Raw genomic sequence first — 15714 nt, 5'->3', positions numbered from 1 at the left:
ACCTTCAGAAAGGTATATATGATAAATATTTTTGTTATCTGAGAGAGATGGGAATGTTTTTTGGAAGACTTATGTTAACTGTCAGTGTTTTGACACTGCAGAACTGAATATAAATATTTAACAATAATGATAATTTATTGCACTTCAAAGGAGATGAAGAATGAGACATTGACGTGAGAGAAAATATGACATTGATACAGACTAGATTACAGGACTTCTCTCTTAATTTATGTGTAAGACTTTATTGTCATTTTATTTTTATGTGTTATAGTAAATCTTGCATTCAGTGAACTGTTATTTTTTAGTATTCAATTAAAGTGATAGCACAAAAGGAGTATTATATCTGGACAGGTATTAAGGGATAGTGTTGGAGAATGGAACTCCAGTTCATATGCGAAGAGCTTCAGCTATTCGGTAAGGGCCACTGTCATGAATTGAACGCACCAGGGCTTTAAAACGGTGTTATGTGCGTTGACTTGTCAGTGTTATGCTGTAGGTCACCGTATTATTTCCTTTTATAGTTTCTTTAGGTGTCCAATAAATTACATCTTTAGATTGTAAAATATACTATTTGATGGTTAACTATTTGATCAATAAATAGAAATTTTAAATCTCGCTTTGGGGAGCGTAAACCACATCTTCCAACAGTGCTTGTTTTGCTGTTTAGGAAGCAAACTTTAAGGGGTAAAAGTTCAGTGACTTACAAATTCCGTATCAGTCAAGACTAGGCAATTTTAAACCTTAAAGCACAGGGAGAAGACAACGTCTGTGCATTGCTTTTCCATGTTACTGTGCTTTCAGTAGATAACACAATGAAGAATACAAATAACTTGTCACTACACAGCTACCTAAAGTTTCTCTTTATGCCTGTCCAAGCAACCCGTTCTGTCAACATGCTAGAGTGGTAGGCTAGTCAATGGAGGTGTTACTGAAATGCTATCAAGAAATTTTTAAGGCAGTTGTTCATGGGATTGCTATTTAAAGCCACTAATCCTCATGTAGTGATCAGAATTGGGTTAGTGTTCAGCTGTTCATGCCCAGCCAGACTCTTGCTTGAAATTAAGGGGAAGAGCCATGTGCATCTGCTTCCTTATGCCATTTGCAAATAGATACTATCCTCCAGTGAGGTGCATGCAAGTCCCACAGCACTGTAGGGGTATGTCATACGATATGTCTGTTCCATCATGTGTGTGAATGACTGAGGGGGAGAGAGAGGTGCCCACAAGAGGGTTAACCAACTACAATTATAAGGAAGCTATCAGAAGGGATGTCAGGGCTCTGATTCAGCAAAGCTCAGGAGCATATGCTGAAGTGCTTGGCTGAATCAAGGTCTAGCAGAGGAACTTGTCAAAAGAAGCAGTTTACTTCTATCTACACAACTGTCAGGCTAACCTTAGCCTTATAGAAACTAGGGTGTAAAGTGTGTTTTCTAATATCAATTCTCAACCTGGGGTCCATGGCTGATATGCATTATAAAAGTTCCCTCTAGGTTAATCGATATTCATTTTCCAATCTCTGCCTTTTAAATTGATGCTACTTTCCTAGGAAATAACATGAGATCAGAACCTTTATTAAAATTAATATAAAGTTCTCATCTCACCTTAAGGCAGCAATCTGTGTAAATTAGCATTTGTATGAAAGCATCACTTTGAGTCCACAAAGCAGATTCTCGTAATATCTCTATGCCCTTTAGCATGACCTTTGCCTCTGAACAATTTTCAGTCAAAGCAGAGACTGTGAGGAAGAACAGATACAATGACTTGTGCAGAAGGGCACCACAAGAGTGAAAACGAAGCAAAAACCACTTTCTGCTAGAGTATATATTTCCTTTGCTCAAAATTCTTGGTTATGGTGTAAGTAACCACTAAGAAACTTGGTCTTCAAACGCAAAGGAAAAATTAAACAGCGTTTGGATGGATGGATGGAGAAGGTGGTCTAACCACACATACTGCAAGTGGAAAATTACTTCTTTTAAGAGTAGTTCTGTCTCATTTTCAGTTGAATAATAATGAAGTACAGACACCACTCGGGCGTTGGTCATTCATTCTGGATATCACGGGCCTAGTTTAGGGGAAATATCTATGAACAAAAATGGACAATAGTTTGTACAACGCTGCTTTAGCAGCCAAAGGAGGTAGTTAAATGTTATGGCCTTGCATAAGTAGCAGATGTTCTGATTGTGCATTTTTTTAATATAAATAATCATTTATTCACACCAATTTTATTTTCAGCAGTCTTAAAACTCAATGTATCTTCTGTTTAGCATTATCACAGAAGGAAACCCTTGATAGCAGAAGCCTAGTGAATTTTCACATAAGCACCATACTAGCATTTCCTTCCTTGGAATTGCTGAATGCTACAGTCTTCCCAGTTCTACTGGGAACCATACCATAGCACCATTATAGCAAATAATTTGAACAGTTATGTTTGTAAGTACAGTTACTGGCAATACCATGCTGAGTGTTTCAGGCAAAGCAGGTGTGATTTTTATCCTTGGTTTAAGAATAAGTGTTTACTTTTTGTGTGTTGAGGTTTTGTGTTTTTTTTTTTTGAATATAAAAAGATATAACTCAATGCAGAAGCCAGTACATCAATTTATCTAAGTGAAGGATGTTTTACAGGAAAAACTAGAAAGATAGGGTTTCGTCTAACTGTGAATGCAGTTGGGTAGATATTTGGTGTTAAAATAGAATGTTTATCTTTATTATCTCCTTTGGCAAGAGTTTAAATCTCGAGGAAGACCACTAAAGATTGAATAAGTAACACTAGTTTTACTTCAGCATGGATGTAGAGTCTAAAGTCTTGACTGAAAGCCTACCAAAGTTAGTGGCTTTGATCATTGACCCCTGATTCTGGTATAGTTTGTGTTGTGCCTTTATGGCATCCTTTCTGTTTGTAAATGGAGAAGGTGACATATGAAGCTTCTGTCTCTCTTCGTGGAGAAGTAGATTTGTGCAACCAAACCCCTTGATGTCAGTGAGGCAGGAAGTATGAATAATGGCTTCCAGGTAGTATGCTGTTAAGATAAGCATGAACTTGTAAGACTGTTGCAAAGGGGAATGTTCATGTGGAGTAATGTGAGCAGATAGGCATGCAACTAATTTTTCTATAAATGATTTGCTGAAGGCTAGAAAAGATGTTCACTGTAGTAACATACCAGTTGTAGAGGGACTGTGCTGACTCTTCTCAGCATGAACCTCTGGCTGCTCCCTGGGAAGAAACATGCAACAATTAGGATAAAACACTCATTTTGTACTGCATATCTTTACATCTTTGATAGCATGTTGATTCTGAGGTATTCAGTTTTGTGTGGTAAGCTTTGTTCACCTGCAGAGACAGTGAGCTTTGAGGGACCAGACATATGATTCTAATTGACTGCTCCAGAAATTCCTGTCTGGAATTGTAGCTTCTTTTAGTGTTGAAGTAGCGAGATCCAATAAATGGTGCTTTTGGTCCTGCTTGCTGAGACAGCCTCCAGTCCAGAAAATGACTTAGTTCCTAGCACGTACTGCACAGGTTTAGCCCTTAAACTGTAGAGAGAAGAGCACAGGTAAACCCTTTATGGAGGCTGATTGCATTGCAGTTCTGTGCTGTGTGTTTGGCTGTCATGTGTGCATCCTTTTGGCCAGGACTGAAGGGACTACGTGAGAGTTTAAGTGCATTGCTCTGTGTCAGTTTGATTACTGAGGCCATGATTTCCGTAGTTATTTGTGCAGGAATAATTAATATCATTCACTTATGTGTGTGGTGGGGAATGGCATTTGCCTTGTTGGTACAAAGAACTATGATGCTCAGTATATGTACATGGGGTGTAATTCTTTATGGTGGGAGTTAGTACAAAGTAGTGCCCTCTACACTGGAGTGGCTGCTTTCTGTAGACACACCTTACCTACACTGCACTGGAGTGACTACTCTTCTGTAGACATGCCTTATTTACACTAATTCATCCCTTGCCTGCTGCAAAGGCTCTTAATGTGAAGCTGAAATAGAGTAATAACAGATGGTAACTATATTATTTGTTTTTAATATCTGTTTACAAATTTTGCTGAGGACTGGAGAACTTATTATTTTAGGTGTTGCAGAAACTCAGTTTCAGTTCTTTTCTTCCTATATATTGAAAATATAAAATCCAGCTTTGTTATAGAACATTAATATGTAACTCTTCCTGTAGTTTTAAATGCAGACTGTAGTTAATCTATATGCAAATAGCTTCTTTCACAGAAATGAAATTTCACATAAATTGAATAGATAACTAGTAATTCAACTTCTGCTATGTAATATGCATCATGACATTAAACAGATTTTGATTAAAAAAAGAGAAAAAGAAAAATTTGGGAGCATACTATAAAACAGCCCAATGAAAAATCATGTAGTGTGTCTTAAACATAGAGTCCCATTCATAATGAAGACTTGAAATTTTAATTTTTTTTTCAGTTAAGGATTGGATTGGGCCCTAAATCTCAGTTGTGTATACCATCACCCTTAAAGTTTACTAGCTGATCTAAAAAACTCATTCAGGATATTTCCTGGAAGGCTTTTACATGTGATTAGCTGTAATTAGCATGCTAAAATTGAACATGAAAACAGGATGACACTTTTATTTCTGTCAGTGCAGTGTGTGATATCTGGATTCATTAGGTTGATGCTGAGGATAGAAGAAGAGGTATTACAAATCTGCTAAAGAAGAACCTTTGCAGGGGAGAGTAGTGCCTAACAGTTATGGCAATGCTGCTTGAAGGACGGGTGTGACACGAGAACGCTCTTGGTGCGTCCTGTCCCCCTCTGCTGCTTTCAGCATGGAGGTCCCAGTCTGTTTTCACCCCTCAGATGATCTTCCTTTTCCCAGAGGTTTGATTCACTTTGGCACTAACTGAAGGCTTGAGAGACAATCAGAAGATGAAAGACCATATCTACGTTTGGGGAAAAGTCCTGCTCAGCAGTTCTCAGTTGATATAGGTTAGTACCCTCTCCAGTGCCATACTGTCTTGTTTCCACTGAACACCTAGTTTTCTATATATTACACCCTTGATTATAAAGGGAAAAAATAAAATAGGAATGTTGCTGTAAAGCTGCCTTCCCCAGTGCCAAACAAAATGTGTACTGCTCTTAAGTAGTAATTTTAGTGAGGACAAATATATGCAAAGCTCAGTCTGTTTTTCTGTGTCATTTCTCAAAATTCAGGCTGAATTTCATGTTCTTCATTGTCTTTGGATCCTCTTTTTTGTCATCTCAATATACTGTGGGGAAGCTCTGTTCCTCCCCATTCTTCCCTCCCCCCTTCTTTGTAGAGTGAATGCATTAGGACTCCTCTCACTCGAAAAATGAGACTACTCCATCGAGTTATGCTTAGTTTTGGTGAAAACCTTTCTTAATCACAGTTTTGGGCATCATTTCAAACAAACTGTAAATCAGTCCAGATCTGTTTGAACTGAAGCCCAAGTCTGTCTGGAAGGTTTGCAAACCTCAGAAAAACTCAGTTCAAGTTTTACATATTATACTGAAATCTAAACTTGCTAGGATGTGGGCTTCTTTACAAGAACTTTGTACAGCTCCACTGAGACACCTCTTTTAAACATTTCATTTAAACTGTGTGCCATGAGAAGATTTGTATTCCGCCTTCCTCTAGCTCTCCAAGAAAAAAATCACCGTGACCATTGTGGTGTTTGGAATTGAATGTGTGCTTACAGGAGGGATTTGCAGAGGAACAGAGTTTGTTTTACCTCACAGCTGGGAGGAAAAAACATTTGTGAAGTATTTCAGTTCTAGTTTCGTTATGTGTTGCAGTGGATATATACAGCACTGCCAAGAGAAAATAGAGTAGGACTTGATAGCATTTCAAGAAATGAAGAATTGTGATTCTTCTGGAGGAATGCCTGTGGTTTTGGAGTCCCTGCGTGAGAGCAAGAAGGCTTACAATGAAGTAATGAAATCAAATGGACTTTTGCATGAAGTTCTGTGGTCGTGTGATGCTTCTACAGAGAGAATTAAAAAAGCATAGAAGGGAACCCATAGTTTAATGCAAGTGTTCCCATAGACTTCTCTGGCCTTTGGATTTCACCCAATACCTGTAACTGAGGATCTTGCAATGCTAATGTGTTTGGATCCAGTTATAGTCCTCCGACACTGGCAGGCATGTTGTCAAGGAGGCAAGCGACCTGTTTGTGGGGATTTAAGGTCCTGACTTGATAGCTAACTTATTCATGTCTACACTGGTTTTCAACCACACTCAATGGTTTTAGTGGATTTGATTACATCTGGGTAATGCAGGTACTTGATTCCCTTCCTGGTTCTCCGCCGTATTCTTATATCTCGTTTATCCCTATAATTAGAGAGGATGGCAACTGAGGCTCCACTGGTGTAGGCTGAGTTACTGAGAAATTTCACAGACAGGGTTCCTAGAGCATCACATGCTCCCAACCAGAAGACAGACGCCACACCAGAAGACTGTGCTGCCATTCAGAGGGACCTGGACAGGCTGGAGAGGTGGGCGGAGAGGAACCTCATGAAGTTCAACAAAGGCAAGTGCAGGGTCCTGCACCTAGGCAGGAATAATCCCATGCAGCAGTACAGGCTGGGGACTGACCTGTTGGAAAGTAGCTCTGCCGAGAAGGACCTGGGAGTGCTGGTGGACAACAAGTTAAACATGAGCCAGCAGTGTGCCCTTGTGGCCAAGAAGGCCAATGGTCTCCTGGGGTGCATTAGGCAGAGTGTTGCCAGCAGGACGAGGGAGGTGATCCTGCCTCTCTACTCAGCCCTGGTGAGGCCTCACCTGGAGTACTGTGTCCAGTTCTGGGCTCCCCAGTACAAGAGAGACATGGCACTCCTGGAGAGAGTCCAGCGGAGGGCTACCAAGATGATTAGAGGGCTGGAGCATCTCTCCTATGAAGAAAGACTGCAAGAGCTGGGCCTGTTCAGCCTGGAGAAGAGAAGATTGAGAGGGGATCTCATCAACGTGTACAAGTATCTGAAGGGGGAGTGTCAAGAGGATGAGGCCAGCCTCTTCTCCGTGGTGCCCAGCAACAGGACAAGAGGCAATGGGCAGAAACTGAACCACAGGCAGTTCCATTTGAACCTGAGAAAAAACTTCTTCACTGTGAGGGTGACAGAGCATTGGAACAGGTTGCCCAGAGAGGTGGCGGAGTCTCCTTCGCTGGAGATATTCAAAAGCCGTCTGGATGTGATCCTGGGCAATATACTCTAGGTGACCCTGCTTGAACAGGGAGGTTGGACTAGATGATCTCCAGAGGTCCCTTCCAACCTAAACGATTCTGTGATTCTGTGATTCTGTGAAATAAACTAAAGCACAGTATTGTATTAGCTCAGCAATATCATTTCAGGCTGTAAGAGAAGTTCTGTGGTATGTTTGTCTTTTGGGGGTGAAGAGATAAGAAGCTCAGTAATGAACCTAAACCTCCATGTATTTCACAGCAGGTTTTTTGACTTAGTGCGTTCCATTACTTTGCAGAAATTTTAAACAAACTGTTTGACTTTGAGTCATTCAGTTGCTAACCTGATGTTGGTGGACTAGAGTTATTGTTCAGTAAGTCCCTAGTAAAAGCAGTGGCATTTGGCTGCAGCTCCTAGTCACTTGTCCAATCATGTATTTAATCCATCAGAAACAAATGATGCTAAGTCTCTGAAAAAGAGTAGAGAAGAATATATATATATATTTTAACCGTAGTACATGGCCTTGTATTCGTTTAAAACAAAAAAAAGTTTGCTTAACCATTTTACAGCAAAGCTCAGGCACAAAAAGAGAGATGTTTTCAGGCATTGCCATTGACATTTTCAGCTGGCTAGTTATTTCCCTTCTTTCTAGCTAATGTTGGAAAAACAGTTATTTTACAGACTCTGGTTGCATTTTTTCCAGTTCTAAGATTGCTTTAGGTTCTCTGATACTGGTTTGTTCTTCAAACTGTTTTTGTGCTACACATTTTAATTCGACTTTTACTTTTAAATATTTTGCATTTGTAAGCTTGAAAAAGCCTTTGTTTGCTTAATGAATTTGGTTTTATGGATCCATATAACATCAGTGCCTTAATTACTACAAATGGATAATAAACCCTTCCTCATATATGAGAATGGGAGGCACAGAGTGACTGTCATGAGGTACAATTGGATTTTCACTTGATAAGTTGGTAAAAAATGTAAATACTACAGATAACTACCTCAGGGCATGTTAGATAACTACAGCAGGAACCATATAGCAAAACTGATTTTTGCAGAAATTACTTCCTTTGTCTACTGGAGTTGAATACAGAAGAAACTGAATGCACGTTCATGTGTAAATTGCAATAGTTTTTTCATTCTTTGTGAACATTTTGAGTTTAGATGTCTGGTACTTAATTTTCTTATATTGCTGGAAAGATCTGAATATCAGTACAGGAATGGTTAAGTGTCATTTTTTTCCCCAGTAAGACATAATTACTTGCCTTCAAGCAATTAAACCAACCCCTTGTTCCATGCAATATGGTCAAAACAGTCATATTGTCTTCCTGTCTTAAGCAACCTAATCTCTTGTGATTGAAGTAGAAAAGGAAAGTTAGCTTTTGCATTTGACTAGCTTCATAAGAAGAAAAGAACCCTTCCCTTTGCTGGCTGTTATGTTACCAGCCAAGATTCCAAATCTGCAAGTGAGTTAGCACAAGCAGAGTATCACACTGCTGTTGATTTCAAGGATGGAGCACAAACAGTTCTATTTGAGGAGCACTGAAAAGTAGTTTCATTTCGTGAACATGACCCTTTGGTTTGGGATTTAATTTTTTAATGAATCAAGATTAGGATTTTTCCCCAGTCAGAAGACTGTATGTTGACCCCAGGTTCTGATTTTAGTTCAGGCATCTTTGGGTGGTTAATGTAAGTTTTCTGAACCCTGAATAAGAGGGTTAAATCAAAGTTTACGGGCTCCAAGTTCTCTGAGACTTAGCCCTAGAAAGATAAGTTATGAATGATCAGAGGACTCAAAGTACTGCAACTCTTCCACCTTTCTGAAAGATGGCACTGTGACTGTTTTCTCTGTGCACACTAGTACCCTAGGCTGCTTTTTGAAAGTTGCCTACAGTGCATGAATGGTTCTCTGTAAATGTCTCCTCCTGCAATTCCTGTTTCCTCACTCTGCCCTTTCAAGATGCACTTATTCCACTATATCGCTTTTCTCACCTGCTGCTTGCCTTTCCCCTCAACGTAGTATCTTACTGTAGGCCCTCGGGTCCTGTTTCAGACCTTCAGAGCCATTTAGCCGATAGGAAATGTGAGACTCAAGGACTTGAGCGAAATTTAGTCTGTGTAAAGCTGGGCCTCCATTAGTGAGCTGATGCCTGTCCGCTTACAAAGTGCAAACAGTTCCCCAAGGATTTTGTGAATCTACAATAAAAAAAGATACATTGCTGAAGTGGATTTTCTTATTATGACTGCCCACAGTTAGTGCTTAGGGAGAATGATACTTAATGAGCAGTTTCTTTTGACCCCTGTTTAACAATTTTTGCTTTTCTGATCAATCGTAGTTTACCCCTTCTTCTCTGGATGCTGCTTTGATTTGTGCTTTGCTCATATCTCCATCGTTCTCATGAGAAATAGTATCCCTTTTTTATGCGTTAATCTGATGAGTAGATCTTTTGAGGACTATGGAGCGTGTGGAGGCTACTCTTGTGAATGGTTGTGCTTTGTTCTTGCGTTGCACTGTGAATCTTCATTTTGTAGAAAGCTGCCATGCCATAAATTGAGAAGAAGGCAACACAAGATAAATTAGCTGCACCATCTCATATATGGAAGATTTCATGATATATTTTCCTCATACAAGATGCCCATCATACCTACCTCTTAAAATGAAGACTGGTGAATAATGGCTTAGCCAAGCAATAAATACATAATGCAATGCCACCTTTGAACCTTGTAGCTTGTGTGTAGGTCAAAGATTATATGGGTTGTAATCATGATTTATGCTTTCAGTCTCCTGATATTTTTTAGATCATTTTTGCTTGTCTGTTGGTATGTCTTTAATTATTTAATTGTTCTATTTATTGTTAGGATCCTTCTGATACTACTACAAAATACTTTTTTTGTGGATGAAAAATAATTTAAACTTTTTATGTAAGACTCATTGTGTTCAATCAGGTGAGCATATTCCCCAAAATGTTTATAAATATATATCTATGCATATTTCTATGTTAAAGATTAGTGATTTATTAAAAATCTTGTTTTATCGATGGTAACAAGCTTAGCAGTTGTCTGTCTGTCTCTTTTTTTTATTTTTTAATTTTTTTAATTTTTTTATTTTTTATTTTTTTTACAAATAATGTAAACTTATTTCCCAATTGCTGCAGAGCAATAATTACACAAAGAAAACTTGACAGCTTCCTAATTCATTTATCTTGTACTGGTTGATCTGAAAACTTAACTGATGAATGACGACTGTGTATCTCAGAGAGCTTCCAAGCTTAATGTTATTTGATGTTAAAGTGCATCAATCAACCCTTTAGCATAATTTGACAAAATAATTTGATAGCGGCAAATGTTTGTTTTCATATGTCTCTGACTTCTGTTGATTCTTTACTGTACCTAAGCTGCAAGTTTACCTAGCTTATGGTGCAGAGCTTTCTGACTTGATGCGGACAGTAAATGTTGTCATTTAGTGCTATGCTTTCCTCTTCCTGTCTTTTGGCTTGCATGTGATTGCTTTGTTGCAGGTAAATGAAATTTAACCAGTACTTTGAAGTCCTATGTACTTCATACAGGGCTGTATTTTTATTCTCATCCTTTCAGCCTGAGCAGCCAGATTTAGTGAAGAGCGAGTGAATCCTCCCTTCTGCTGCAGACCAGCTCACAACACCTATTCAAACACTGCCAATAGACTGACTCCCTTTTTGGTTATTTCCTTTATTCTGAAAATTGAAGCTAAAGGGTCTACGTAGCAGTAGGGTGCTTTTGCCCTAACTGATTTCCTGAAGGACCATTCAGCATGTGGCGTTCATGCTGTGCCTTGGTGCTGATACTTGGCAGATGACTCTTGCTTCTTGTTCTTGAGTCTGGGACATCTCAGGTAGGTTCTCTCTCTCTTGGAAGAGGTTGGCTGAATGGTGAAAAAAAAGTGATGCAGCAGCCAAGAGGGTCAGTGTATACTTTCTTTACTGGCGTGCTTTGGCAGATGCATCACTTCAGAGGTGAATGATCCTCTTCCTTCCTCTTTCAGTTTGTGCTTGTTGACATGTATTTCGACAAACGTGGGTTCATCTTGTGCAATTGCAATAGGTTACTGAAAACCTCAGGCTTCATCTCATTAGACTTTTCTGCTTGAATTGCTAGGGTGAAGGGAAGATGCTGCTGTCTGAGAGGGATGGTGTAGTATGTGAAGCCTTCCTCTAAATGCACGAAGGGGCTGGGTGGCACACAGGGAGGGAGGCTAGACAGCTAGCCTGACCCTGCCACACTGTGGTGGTATTGGCATGTGGTAACTGGAGTACCAAGTTAAGTTTCTAACCTGCTACCTTTAAAATATATGAACAAAAGGCTCCAAAGCCATGCCATTGACTGTTACCATTGATATTTCAATCCAGTAGGAGCTATATTAATTACATTCATTTCTACTTTGTGTTTCAGTTTTAATTGTCTGTGTAATCCCATTAACTGCCTGGGAGCTAAAGTGTGGCCCATCTGAAGGAAAACCTCAGAGAACAACAATGATCAAACGTAAGTGGTGCTGAACATATACAGTTAACAATCAAGTGTAATTGCATGGAATAGTAGTTGGATTAGATGACTGTACTCCAGCCCCAGGGCATTGTGGCAGATGTAACATAAGGTCTAATAAACTATAAGTCCCTGTTGCCAGTGTTACTATATAAAAGTAATAAAAGCACTGTGAGAGTGAAAACATCCATCAAAAGCTGACAAATCTGACACAGATTATACATACACACATGCATATACTAAAGATGTTAGTTAAATCTGATGGAACTGCTAATAAAAATTCTTTGGTGGTCTTAATGCAACATCATTTTGTGCTTATTGCTCCTATCATGTGAGGTTATTTGTAAGAAACAATCATATGAGGATTGCTGGAAAAGGTGCTTGTAATTACAAAAGTAAATAGCAATATGTTGCCTGATAAGTCATAGGTACAATAGCTGTATTCAGAGAGGTGATTATATGCTGAAATTTTAAATGTAGTGAATGTACATGCTTATTTTTAGCACAGAGGCTGTGCTGTTCTTTATATATATTGCGCGAAGAAACCCTTTTAGACAAATGACTCTTGTTTCAGATTGTGGGTGGCCCAGTTGCAGTTGTATGCTTTTTTTTCTTGTTAAGCACTATAAAAAGAACACATGTATGGGTTCTAAAGAGTTTGTGTGTATGCGTGTAGTTTAAAAAAAAAAAAAAGTCTCTAAACAAATACCAAGAGTATGTTCCTTTGAGCTGACCTGTCTATCACTGCTATTATAGTCCCATGAGTGCCCCATTCAGGGGGCTGACTTATTTATAGGATAGAGCACTGCCTTATGATTTAGGAAGACATGACAGCTTTGGCAGTAGCGTGGTGGGCCATGTCATCTTTCTCCCTCCTCTGAAATACCTGCTGAAGTTAAATATTCTAAGATCTGTTGGTGAAAACAAGTATTTGAGGAAGAAAAAGCTGTATGCATAATTCAGTTTCTAAAGCGAGACTTAGCAAATGCCAGATATCCTACTTAAGTGAGAAAAGCGGTGAGCTCAGCAAATTGTATGTTACATATGAATTTAAAAGGTGAACGTGAATTTCAGCCAGCCTGCAATTCAACTGGGTATATGTAGCTATTCTGCAACTGCATGTATCCTCCGCTTAAGCTGAACGCAGAACTTCAGAGTTCCGCTTCCAGATCAGTGTCTAATGCCACAAGAATGTTTCTGGCTTGAATTTTGAAACTGTGAAAAGTAAGTGGAAGTTGAAAGAATTGGATTAGTTCAGTTGGGCTTTTATTGGGGCATACTGCATAAAAAAAATTTTTTTGCTCAATTTTCAAATAGACACTCTATTTACACTTAAATGCAAATGTTAATAACATGCTTGTAAACCTGTTGCAGGTGCTTAAATTTGGCACCTGCTCCAATGGGGTTAATAACGTAACTAAAAGTAAACCTAGTCATGAAGATTGCTTATTATTGCCTTAGAGACTGGGTTTGTGTTCCTTTGAAAATATAAGTAGCGATGCAGTAAACTTCCATTTTGTTTCTCTGCACATAAAATGCATGTGGCTGTTGGAGCATTTAATCTTTGACCACCCAAATTAATGGGGTGGTCACTTTGCAGAATATTCTTTAATGTTATACATCCCATTTGGGAGGCTGGGGCAGGGAGAGAGCCACTCTGAAATTCATCTCTAGATACAACTTTTCAGATTTTCAAGGCTGCTATACTAGGAGTGTTCAGAATTCTGGATCTGTCTTTGAGTCCGTCCTTTTGTGCTTGTCTAACACTAGGAACTATGCAGAAATGCTTATTAGTTGTTACCACTTAAATTTGTGACAACACCCAAAATATACAAAGGTGCTTCCCAACTCTAGAAGGTGATACATAGCCCAAAGCAAAGATTGTGGTGGTTAATGTTCTTTCTTAAGTGTTCCCTATTTATATTATTAGACATGTATTTGTAGCCAAATGACCAATAAAAACAGAACTGACAGGTTCTATTGTTTTTTTTTCCAAAATGTGTGATACAGTCACAATTTCCAAAGAGGGAGAGTTTGTTTATGTTGCACTCTTCAGCTGGAAGAGCTAATATATTAAACATTTTCCCAAAGGAGAGCCGTGGTCTTTAATTAACTTTTTTCCCATAGGCCTATAATATAGCGTTATACAATATTTGGCCGGTACTCTGCTCTTCTACTCCTGTGTAGGACTTATTGGTTCTCATTTCCTGGGGGAGCATTATGAGTGCAGACAGGAAGAATACATCAAATGAAAAGTTAATTGTGTTTAAGCTGTGGGTGGGAGAGAAACAGGAATGAGACTTCCATTCTGTTGTTCCTCTGTAGTAAGATAAGCTAAATAACACAGTTTCATAGGCCAGTGACCCAGGAAAATGGGAAAAAATTTGCCTCAGTCACAGAAAAGACAAAATATTACAACAGTATGCAAGCAGTCACAGAAAAGTTCATGGTAATTCAGCTTGAAAGCTGGTTACACGCTTATGGAGATAAGAACATGCTAGTGATTCCTTCCTCAGGAAGGACTGAAGTGCTGCCTACTTCCCTAAGGCTGCTAGGATTTGTTCTATGTTACCCAAATTGTGCTGTGCACAAAAGCAGAGGTAATAGACGGTGTAGAGGAACTTAGCCCCTTATGGGTTCATCAGAAATTATTACAGTGTTTTTGATGATCAGGCTGTGGGCAGCTTCATGACAAACCCTTGGCTGCTATGAATTCTTTTGGGAGAAACCAAATGGGGTACGTTTGAGACTAGATTGCAAGCCACTTTTCAGTGTTATGAGTGCTCCAGACCCAGCTACATGGCTTACTTCATGCAAAATCTGTTTTGTGCAAGGATGTGAGTTCCCAAGTGGGTGGTAACATAAGAAATAGCAGCTGTTTCAGAGCAGGATTTCCAATATCCTTCTCACTTGAGATGTCCTCATTGCTTATGAGATATTTTCACTGGAAAAGCTCCAACTGTCAGCAGCAATTTACCCAGCAAGGGTCTGTTATTCTCTAATATGGCTAATGGGGCTTGGTGAAACCTGGTCTTGAGACATCTGCTTGACTTGTGGAAGGTTATTTCTCCCCTGGTTTCAATGAGATAGTTTTAGACTTTCATTTAGATGTAAGGATTCCTGTGATCCAAAATCTTGTGAAACTACCAGATCAAAAAGGTGCATGGCTTCTGCTTAGTTCTGTGCTCTCTACCCAAAACAGCTGAAGTCTTCCCTAGCGCTGGAATTTCAGGACAGCTGTAGTCCAAGTTTATCTGAAACTTGGCCATAGCCTCCTCAAAGATCCATAAACCAGAATGAACCTGTCTTGAGTGTCAGGTTTCTAACTGTAGCGTAAGCAGATGACACTTGTCTAGAACTTACCACAGAAGTTTTACCTAGCTGTATATCAAGCCTGAACGGTCGAGAGACCAGCTCCAGAGAAGCAGAGCTTCATTAACTGCTAATAAATAGAGCAAGGAGCAAGGGAAGAGAGGTTAGGGAGAGAGAAGGACCAGAATGCTACTGCATTGTAATTCACTTGAAGTTTTGATTTGAATGCTGCCACAGTCTGTAAAGTGCACAGCTACTAGTATTCATTGAATAAGAGCTGCTCAAGACCCTTCCCAGTAGTGAGCATGTGTGTTCTTGTATATTAAAATAATTAACTGGTGTGCTGGGATCTAATGTGCCAAATGCACATGGCAAACTACATCACCATTGTGGCTTTATTATTATTTGGATGGTTGTAGCCTCTAGAGGTCCTAAATGATGTTTCCTTGCACTGTTCACACTTAATTAAGAAAATCAACCTCTATCCCATGAGTTTACAGTCTACTGTCCAGATTTTGCAAGTACCTGCATATACTTACTGAGAGTAACCTTGCTGGAAAACTAGTGAGATAAGTTATACAATAAAATTTCAGCATATCATAAACCCAGCAGATTGGGGAGGATCTCTGTGTACCCCGTTGTCATTGCTGTAAGGCCGGCACTGGTGCTGCTGCTATTTAACCAACACAGATTATTAGTAAGCGTGTTAGCATTGTT

The 15714-nt window shown here is 39.2% G+C and overlaps 1 long non-coding RNA gene across 1 annotated transcript in view; it reads left to right on the top strand.

Annotated features, from left to right (window-relative positions):
- Positions 1-15714, top strand: part of LOC104153257 (uncharacterized) — a 457768-nt gene that overhangs the window by 11402 nt on the left and 430652 nt on the right. The window contains exon 2 of the long non-coding RNA XR_011144058.1: positions 11596-11685. This is a non-coding gene — a long non-coding RNA (uncharacterized lncRNA). The remainder of the gene's footprint in view (positions 1-11595; positions 11686-15714) is intronic.

The sequence above is a fragment of the Struthio camelus genome, chromosome 14 (assembly GCF_040807025.1).
Source record: "Struthio camelus isolate bStrCam1 chromosome 14, bStrCam1.hap1, whole genome shotgun sequence".
In the NCBI taxonomy this organism is placed as follows: Eukaryota; Metazoa; Chordata; class Aves; order Struthioniformes; family Struthionidae; genus Struthio; species Struthio camelus.
The sequence above is the reverse complement of the archived record's forward strand: the minus strand, read 5'-3'. Positions and strand labels throughout refer to the sequence as shown.